This window comes from Sylvia atricapilla, chromosome 1 (assembly GCF_009819655.1).
Source record: "Sylvia atricapilla isolate bSylAtr1 chromosome 1, bSylAtr1.pri, whole genome shotgun sequence".
Lineage (NCBI taxonomy): Eukaryota > Metazoa > Chordata > Aves > Passeriformes > Sylviidae > Sylvia > Sylvia atricapilla.
This window is the reverse complement of record NC_089140.1, coordinates 66744208-66754798: the sequence shown is the minus strand read 5'-3', so window position 1 is coordinate 66754798 and position 10591 is coordinate 66744208. Positions and strand designations below refer to the sequence as shown.

Here is a 10591-nt window from a genome sequence, read left to right as displayed (position 1 = left end):
CCCGCCCCGCTCCGCCCCCGCGGACGTGGCTCGGCCGGGCAGGAGGCGCGGCGCCCACGTGAGCGCCCGGCGGGGCGGCGCTTCCTGCGCTCCCGGCCCTTCCCGCGCTGGGTGCCGGGTGCCGCTCCCGGGAAGCGCCGGCAGCGCCGAGCCGGGAGCTTTCGGACAGCGCTCAAGGCGCGCCGCGGTATCCTCGGTCCTGCGCGGCGCCAGGGGTGGGACTTCGACGCTCCTCGTGGCGTTGCAAAATGTGGAATTCGAAGATGTAATCTGTGAAGCAGCAGCTAACAAGCAAGCTCGGTGAGATGCCCAGGTGTTAGAAAGACAGATGGCTCGTCGGTAGAAGCGCCTTGTTGAGGTTTAGGCCTTGACGTGCTACAGCGATCTCAGTCCTGGGCAGAGCCTGGGAAGAAGGATGTAGCAATAATAGTGGACACAAAGAATGCAGAAATTTACGGGCCACAAGGACGTTTGGCAGAACTCCCAAGAAAAGCAAGAAACATAATAAACCCAGTAACTGTGCTGAATCAGCTCTGAGTGGATAAAAGGCAATTCCAGCGGGTGGAGATCACACCGACCCCAGAAACCCCCTGACTCCTAAGCAGAGAAGGAATGAGCGTGTGGATTAATTAGCATGAGAAGTGAGAGACTCATTAAACAAGAAAAGATAGTATACTACTTAATAAAAGAAATATGTAACCTGTAGATAATGAACATTAATGCATTTGTTTGTCAAAATGTATAAACAGAGAAAAGTCTGGATAGTTGGTGTGCTTGGTTTGTGGAATACCGCTGAACACCCCGGCTGGAGCAACTCTGAAAAAAATTATCAATGTCTCTCTCAAGTGTATGATTATTGGCTTATTGCACACCAGGTAACGAGTCCAATTTTTTCTGGACAACAGTGGATCCCTTCCAACTCAGAATATTCTGTGATTCTGCGGGAAGTTGATTAGCATACCTCCAGAAAGACCAAGGATAAAGCATACTACTGAAACAAAGGCGCTATTGAAATCTCATAATTCCATGTTGCACTAGAATAGCTGGTTTGGAGTCAAATATTTGATGATTTAATTGAAAATTTCCCAAAGCATGATAGGCAATGATATTGATATGATACTGATACATGGGATATTAAAATGAAGAGCTTTCCCAAGCCTTCAATCAAAACATTCAGTGAAAATAAAAATGTCAAGGTCCAAACCAGCCTCCATTCTTTCTCCTTTCTCCTACAGTTTATTCAGCAATTTGCATACAGGGTAAAATGAAACAAGAGCAGTGTTAAGATACATTCTATATTTTGAGGTAACTTTGTCATTTGGGCATATGCAGCTTGCTGTTATGGCAATGGTAAATATAGTCTTGAGGCTTTCATTTTTCATTTTCACTCATTTGATTTTGAACCTGCAAACTACACTAAAAAAATTATCAGAAGTAACCATTCTAGCTAAGCTTAATCTTATTTTCACATGCTGGAAATATTACTGAAATGCTGTTAAGTATTGACTGAAAGTGACATGTACATATGAACACTGGAAAACATTCATTGCTACTGGTAAACTTATTTCTAGTCAGATCATATCCATCCAATGGTATAGTGTTACTTTTTCTGTAAAGGTCTTTCACCAGGTGGTGATGTCTTTATCCTGGTTGTGGTTTGGTTGTTTTGGAGGAGGTTATTTTTTGGGGGCTGGGGAAAGCAGCTAATTATTTTTCCTCAGGAAAGTAAAAGAATACTGGCATGCTGTAGGAGGCTTCCTATATAGCACTGCAGGATCTGAAACATTTTGTGCCTTCTACACAGTGACTATGTACTTTAAGTGCTGCTTTTCCATGTGAGATAACTGTTCTTGATGTTACTAACTGATTAACCTGTATGGTGCTCTTACTGGGTTTGTATGTTGTGGGGGCACAACATACAAGTGTTAATTAAAAGTTTATCTGAAAATATTTGTGGTACCTTAACTAGCATCAGCAGACACCAAGCCAAGGCTGACTCCAATGTTACAGCTGCACCTAAAAACCTATTAGGATGCATTTTTTTTATGCTGAGTATTCTACCTATATTAAACAAGTTACAATTTGAAAGAAAAGTCTCTATGAAAACCTGAAACAAGCTGCAGAGCCTTTTTTTTTTTCTTTTTGCATGGGCTGCTCCAAATGTTCATTCACAGGCCTAACAAAATAAGTGTTGACAATATGTGTCACTATTGTGACATTGTGCTTTGACATCTGTTATGTTGGATGCTAATTCTGAGAAGACTGGTGTTCACATTGCCCCTGGGAGTGTGATTGCAGTCACGTACGAGCATTATATCCTTGCATTTAAGGGAGGATTTTCAGTTAGAAATTACATGTAAAAACTGTTATGAGAAGATATGCCTTCAGTTTCATAACATGTATTACAAAAAGGGTGAGCATTCCTAGTCTGTGATGCATAAGTAATATTTACTTTACATTTCCATTTTGAGCTTCTTAAATTAATCTCCAAGATGTGTTGTTTCCTTTTTGAAGATATTAGCAAAAGGCAAATAACTACTTATGTAGAGACTTCTTATTTTTTGCTATCAGTACTTGCTTTTGGCATGGCCAAGGGTTCAAGAATCAGCTGGACTGCCTCTTCATTATTTACTGAGTGCCTTCTGTGAGAGATTAATTCAGCCAAGCACTTTTAGGAGCAGTGCCAAATGTACAGTCCTAACCTGTTTTCTGCTTCCTTTTGCATGGCACACCAAGATGTGTCAGGAAAAAGCTGGTTGCAATATAGTCTAACAAGGATGGAGAGCTTGCTTCTGTTGTAGAAGGAAATTTTGTTGAGACAATCAGGAGGATCACTTTCTTACTTGCTCCCTGAATGTCTTGGTTTAGAAAGACAGGTGTCCACCAGGGAAAGCTGGAGCTTCTCTCGGAATGGAGAATGTAAACCCCCTCCCTCCAAATTATTATAAATTTTGCAATTAGGGGCTTTCAGGCAAAGATACAGGAATAAGAATAACAGTTCTTTACTAGGAATATTAAAAATACAAATGGAGTAGTAAAAAAGAACAAGCAAGCAAACAAATCAAAGTTCCTAGAAACCCTGACAGAGTCAGAATACAACCTGACACCCTGTTGGTCAGGGTGTTGGTAGCAGTCCAAAAAAGTCTTCCTGGAGTAACAGATGTGGTTCTGTTGGAGTAGAGATGATCCTGTAGAAAGGTCCAGTGGTGGCAAAAAGGGTCTGGTCTTCCTCTGAGAATCCAGTGGAAAAACAGGCAGTCTTGGTGTTTCTGAGTCTCAGTTTTTATCTAGGTAAGAATGGTTGGCTCCTCCCACTCGGTGGAGCATCTCACAATGAGATGATGTAATTTTATCAGGCATGTGGTGGGCCTTGATGGCCCATTAGCAGAAAATATTCCCCTGGAGGGAGGATGGGTCCTGGAAGAGATAAGAGACACTGCTCCACCTGGTTTTAAGAGCTGGCCCAGTAACAGAAGACATGCTCCCCCCAGGAGTTATGAGGAATGGGTTATACAAGAGAGAAAGGAAACAGCTCCCCAACCTGTTTCAACAGATGGAAAATAGAATACACTTTTTTGGTTACATATTGCAAACCAAGACACCGAGTTTTCCTGGAATTTTACATGTTAGTGAAATGTTCAGAGGGTTGTTGTTTTTTTTTTTTTTCCCTCGGTTGCTTTTCTGTGGACATTGATCTAGGTGTTAACACCTTGCAGCTGCTACCACATGCCAAGAACTGCATCCTTCTCAGTTCTCTTCAGGTTCAGGTCAATGCAATAGTTTTGATAAGTAACTCCCTATTCCACTGCACCCCAAAAAGGTAACTTGTTACTTTTTCTTGCTATTTTTTTCTGAAACTTTTCTGGGGCTTACAGATAAGGTAACTTTATTGCTTTCAGAAACTGTCAAAAGCTCTACAATTTTTCTCTTATAGTTGGTGATTTTGTACCCTTCCATATTATGTACTGAAATCAAAAGATGGAATATTACTTTTTTTTTTAAAAATGGTAGCAAGATTTATCTCTTCATTACTTTTTGTAGTCAGAAAAATAATTTTATGGATATTGAATTTTGAGGGCTTTTTTTTTCCCCTTTTAATTGCTATAGTACTTTTCAAAATTACATACAGTTACTGTATGTGGTAGTTATTAATAATTTCAGTGAGAATCTCCCACTTAGACCTGTCAAGATGACATTTTTCTTTCTCACCACTGATGATTACTGTGGGGAATTAACTTATTGGAAATCGATGCAGGCAGAAAAGGGTCATACAGTAACCCTCATCCCTGGAAGTTCTTTCAGCTCCTTCTGGTAATACAGGAGAAAAAGCAGTGTTCACAGAAACTCTTAATGAGATCTGCCAAATTTTTGCCTGAATTGTGGTGGTTCTTTGAAGGTTCGTGCTTTCCCAAGTTTTTTCCAGGAAGGAATTTTAGCTACCCTATTGCTGAAAATTGTCCCAACCATGCACAGATTCTGCATTTTATCTAAAGAAAGAAAAAAAGGAGAGGAATACCTTTCTCGAGATCTCTCTCACAGAAATATATGGAAAATTGTGCTCTACAAAGTTGACCAAATAATTTCTTTTTTTGTTTGTTTTTTTTTGTTTTTTGTTTTTTGTTGTTTTTTTTTTTTTTTTTTTTTTTAGAAATGGAAAAAGATCAAATGAAAACTCAAATAGTCTAGATAAATTTGTCATTGTTAACCATGATTTTTTAATCAGATTTATGGATTCCATATGTTCCACGTGATGGTACACAGGAAAGGAACCTCAGAGCTCCCTCTGGCCTTGTCCAAGGTTGCCCAGCTTAAGACTATGCAACACTTGGGCTGGGGTGATGGTTTTGCAATATATACAACTTAAAGCATACAGATTATTTTTAGCCACAAGATTTTTTTTTAATCTTGCCTCTGCATGAGGAGTAGAAACAAAATCATTGACATGAAAAGATAAAAAGCTATTTTTATTCTCCACTGCAAGTTAATTATTGCTATCAATTCAGTGATAGGCTGGCTATTTGGTGGATTTGTGTCATTGTGCACATGGATTTTATAAGCCAAATCTTTCTTGCCCAGGGAGTGAACTCCATATACTACAGCAGTATTTGTTAGAGTATATCCAAACAACCTCCAATCTCTTGGTTTTACCATTGTGATTATTGTTACATATGGTGAAAGCAAAGTTCTATTTTAAGCCTAAAGTACAATAGGGAAATAAAATATAGCCAGTAAAGTAACATGTACATGTAATTGCATGTGGAGTGATCAATAAGTAAGAAAGCCACCTTTGGCTAAGATAGAGTTAACGTTAAAGAAAAAAATAAGATAATTGAAGAATAATTTCTAGATGTAACAATTCATGCCATGGGAAATGAACAAAGCAGATCTGTTTTCTTTGTGAGTGACTTCTACATCTTTAATCATTGGACTGTATCTAGAATATTGTGTCCAGTTTTGAATGTTTCCCAACCCATGCGACACACAGACAAAACTATCTGCAAGCTTCTGCAAAGTTGAAGAAAGAAAGAAGGTAACAAACTATGCAACATTTACATTCTGATCCTCTCATTCCTTTTCCCCTTGAAGAAGTAAAAAAAAAGTTCACTATCTTAACTTCTTACTCCCTCATTTACTTGAAATAGTAAATTGCAAAGTGATTCATCAGTGCTTGAAATTAGATTATTGCATAAATATTGGTGTAAGACAGAATTTCATACGTGGGCTCAAATCCAGTAAAGGACTTCAGGAACTATCTTACTTTTAAAGTTCTTAAAGTAGCTTTTTGCACAGAACCCTCAGCTGGAAAGTGTGGAAGTTTGTCCCTGGAAGGGAAGGGCAAATGCTGCACCTGGCAACTGGGAGCTGCTGCACATGGTAAGTAGGATTGTGCATTATAGATACTTTTGGTGTGTACAGTATCAGAATGAATTATGCTGTAGCTGTCTATGGTTCTCTTTCCATCGGTTTCAAGCTGCAGGATGTGGTTTTGTCCTTAGCCTTCCACCCTCTTTTGCTGCAGCTTTTGGTTCTCCCTTCTGAACTCACAAACCACCTGTTGTGTTTTCTTCATCTCATCTTGCTCATTTTCAAGTTCCACTTGCAGGATTTTAAGCCAAGGAGCCAGCTTGTTATATTGACCGTGGCTGTTGACTTTCTGCCAACTTGTCATCCCTTTTTCCCTGGAATTTTGTTTGCAAGGACAGGAGCCATATCTGTGTGTATCCTCCTTTTCCTCCCTCAGCTCTGTAGGACGATGACCAAGGAGTCAGGCAAGGGCTAAGGTTTGCTATCTGTGGATACACTGTGTGCATTCCATGTTATTGTTGTGGATGGAGATTTGTGTAGTTGGCACTGAGACAGGATGAGCTGGCCAAAGGAGGAGATAAGACAGAGATGGGAGCTCTGTGGAGATAGGAGGGTCCTGTTCCTGCTCTGAGGAGCAAAACAAATTCTATCACTGAAACTTCCAAGGACACAATAGGCAAAAAGTAACTTTTGTTGAATTAAGAGTGGTTTAAAGATTGAAGCACACATCCTTGCATGTGCTAACAAGCATAATGAAGTTGAGTGAGAGTTACAACTCAACTCTCCGCATAAATCATGCTGTACATAAAGAGGGAGAAGGACAGTAACATTGTCAAACTGTGTTCAAGGACCTGTAAGGAGCTCCCTGTTCTATGAGCGGAGAGATCCCCTTTACTGGGATCCTCTTTACCCCTTCATTTAATCTCCCTGTTTTTATTCTTCCTTGGCAGCAAGTAATATCCCAAAAGGCTGGAGTAAAGAGTCCTTACCAACTTTCAGCATTTCCCGGGGGAAACACTTTCTGTCAGCCAATTAGAAGAAGGAGAGGTCGCATGCCCTGACAGCATTCTATTCAGAGAAGGTGGAAAAGCAAATGGGGACAAATTTGAGTAAACTTCACCCATACTGTTACTGCACTGGTGGCGTTGTGTCATTCTGCTATTGCAAAACAAGAGGTGACACCCTCTGTCCAGTCTATGCAAACTATTTTTTTACCAACTTCTGTGAAAATTTTTCATCTGTAAAGACATGTCAATGTGGGCAAAATTGCAAAATGATGAAATTTAAGAAGTTCACCCTTCTACAGTGCCTAAAGTCCCTGCGCCTGGATCAAGTTCCAATGGAGTGACAAGTCTAAAGAGTGTAATTTTCAGATTTTGGCCTAATGTACAGTAATACCTGATTTTGAAGCAAGAATTTAAAAAAAGGAAACAAACCCCACCAAGAAATCAAAATTCAGCTGTTGGCTAACCCATCTGATTATAGAAAATCAAGAAAAAGAAATGTTAACATTAAAGAAAGAAGAAATAAAAAAGTCTTCCATGCGCTATGAATTGCTCTGTGTACTGAATTTTGAGAAGTCTGATTAAAGGGAGATTTTACACACTGAAGACAAAGAAAGAAGGCAAAAAAAACACATTTGAAAGGCTACTGAGTTAGTCTGTACATTTTTTAATGTACAGAAGCCTATACATTTTTAAACTGAATTTCCTAGCTCCTTTAATAAATTTAGTAATAAACAGGAGTGGAGTTTGATCCACCATGTTTAAATATTTTGGTTTACTTTTTTTCTCACACCACCTGTAACTGACAAAAAAGAAAACCATAAAAAAGAAAAAGCATCTCAGATGCTGGTGGAAACCCTCTGAGAGTACAACTTCTTCTTTTGTTGTACTGTATGACACTGTTCTTTATTTTCACTTCTCTGTTTGACTGTATCAGGCCTGGTATGTGCCCTGTGTTCTCATGGAAAGAATCAGATTATATACTCACGTTATTCTCTCTCCAATTGTTTGGAGACATTATTTGTTATCCAGTGGCTGCCTACCAAAAGGATGTAATTTGTAATGTCTTTAATTTTTAATTTTAATTTAATGTTTTAAATTTGTAATAACTGTAATTAAACATAATTTAATTTAAATTTTAAATAATTTGTAATTAGAATGGAAACTGCAATGCAAATGCATTACTCCCCACATTCATTACTCAGTTAATTCAAGGCACAACTTCAGTACCTGCACTTAGTATTCTTAGCACTTCTTTTTTTATATTATATATCTGTGAGGCCCAGCACCTACATATAAAATTTTGCCAGGTAAGTGCAAAAAAAGCACTACTAGTAATTTTATCAGAGATGGGTATTTACATCGTTTAAGCTTCTATTCAAGCAGCCATGGAATCTTACCATGGCTCCTCCTGGAAAGGGAGTTTTGCTAGCCGAGTTTGAATTATTTCCTCCAGGAAATTGTTTCTCAGCATCAACACCTGAGTGTGTCTTTAATAGAGAGACAGGGGGTTGATTGAGAAAATAAGACACGTCTGTTTTGGAGGATACTTTAATAATACAATCCAGCAGTAACCCCACATTTCTGCAAATAGGTCTTCATGAGGACCTATAACAGGGTTAACAGACTTAATTATTCTGGCAGTGAAACATCTCCCAGGCTCCTGCACTCTTTTTTGGTATTGCTTTCTTTTTGCCAACCCAACATTCTCCTTTGATGTGGTTGTTCTTCCTTGCCTAAGGATTCCTCCTCTGGGAAAAATGTATCCACACCCAAAGACTCCTTCCAATTGACTGTGCAGAAAGTTATGTTGGTTCTACAGCAAGGGACTCTGTTTTCTGAGAAGTATCCCAAAATTTATATGGACTCAAAAGAAGAACTAAGTTTTTTAGAGTGTTTTTAGAGAATATTCATGGAGATAATACAGGTGAGGAAAATAAGTATTTTGCTTGGAACTTAATGTATCACTTGGCCTCCTCAGAGTGTATCCTTTTCCATCAGGAGTCTTCTGTCAAAAATATGATGGAGCTACATGAATGTTCACAGCAGTATTCAAGTATCATATTAGCTAATTTCTCTTTCATGTATATGTGTGCCTATTCCATTTAAACCAATGTCTTGTATAAAGTGGAAGTATAGCCTAGAATATTGGAATATGAATCATACTGCACAAGATAAAGAAGATCCTTTGGATAAAGAAGATCCTGGTCACTTGCTGTGTTGCTGTAATAACTGCTCAGGACACTGATGCCATTTTCCATGTTCAGATTGGTTTTGATGTCAATCATCTAACAGTCCCTTGACCATGTGCTTTATTCCTCCCTCTCATGTCTCCCATGCTCTATATAGTCTGTACTGTTCATGAGCTTCACTCATGCCGCGGCAGTAAGAGCTGACCTCAAAATCTAACAAAGTCTGTTGATTTAAACAGGCTTTGCACCAGCTAAAGATCTGTTAGACAGCACTCTGAACTACCAAGTACTGCCTGGCATACTTTGGCAGGGGAGGGGAATGTGATAGATGAATGTCATTATTACATGCTCATTCTAGCACATTGCACTTGAAATCCCTCTCATGTTTAGCCTCACCAACAAGAACATACCACATGTCAGATTTTCCAAGATGGACTCAGGAGCACAGGTTACGTCACAGAGCTGGCAGGCAGTGTGTTTCCTTGCCACTGAGTTGTACATTTCATCCTGCAAATATGAAAAGGAAGCTGTTGGTCCTATGAAGTCACTTCTTCCAGGAAGGAGCAGCACTGCAGTTCTCCCAAGGATTCTGAGTATGCTCTCAGTACCCAGTTTTGCAGCTTCAGTGTGAACCAGAATATATTACCTGTCCTACATAATATGTTAAGTACAAAATTAGTGCATCTTCGAGTGTGAGCAAACATTTTGACTCTTAATCTTTAGAAAATACAATAGTGTAGCCATAGGGAGAATAAGGGAGGTAGTATTTTCTGAGGAGTCTCATGTGACAAAGAACATGGAGCTACAGTGGTCCAGGCTAAATACATAGTCTGCCAGATGTCTGTCCTCTCATGGATTAGGGGTGATCACTGGAAGATCTCTTACATGTTTTTTCCCATTCTCCTTCTGAAAGTATCACCATTGCTTAGTGGACTGTTTCCCTTAACCCTGTTGCAGATGAATTGTTTGTAGAACAGTTTGTGCTGGCTTCCAAAGGAGCTCTAAAGCCTGGGACAAAACAAGTGTGCTGCCCTCCAAGGCTGTAGAAAAAGTCATGTGGAAGCCTGAAGCATAGAAGGAATAAAAATGAGTGTGGAAATCTCTGGCAGTGTTATGTTTCACACAGTCCCTTGTCATTACAATAAATGGTATGTTTACTTAAGAGCCCTGAATAATTTATTAGAGTGAAATAATCCTGTAGAACAGTGCCTTCTCTTCGCACATGGATTATCCCACACGGATTAAGAGTCCTCCAACACCTGGTTCTAGGAAAAAGATCACTAAACCGGTGATCTTAATCTGATTTCTGTTGTAGGTGGCTGCGCATTGGGGAAAATGAGCACAGAGACTCTACAAGAGCTGACTTTACAGAAGTGTTGCAGATGCAAATGACATGCAAATATTTACCTGTATTAAATATTTTTAAAGGTATCTCTGCTCAAGCATCCATGTTTTCTGCACAATCACAGGTTTTTCATAGCTTTTTAAAATGCCACTTGGATAATGGGAAAACATCTACACAAAAAAACCCCCCAAAAAAACAAAAACATAAAAAACAAAATCAAAAACAACCCTCAAACTGCATTTTAA

The 10591-nt window shown here is 39.2% G+C and overlaps 1 long non-coding RNA gene across 1 annotated transcript; it reads right to left on the bottom strand.

Annotated features, from left to right (window-relative positions):
- Nucleotides 1-8346: 8346 nt before the first annotated feature.
- LOC136368043 (uncharacterized) lies at nucleotides 8347-9484 on the bottom strand. The gene is made up of 2 exons (XR_010744768.1): nucleotides 9412-9484; nucleotides 8347-8417 (listed from the first exon to the last, which is right to left on the bottom strand). It is a non-coding gene; the product is annotated as an uncharacterized lncRNA (long non-coding RNA).
- Nucleotides 9485-10591: the final 1107 nt, after the last annotated feature.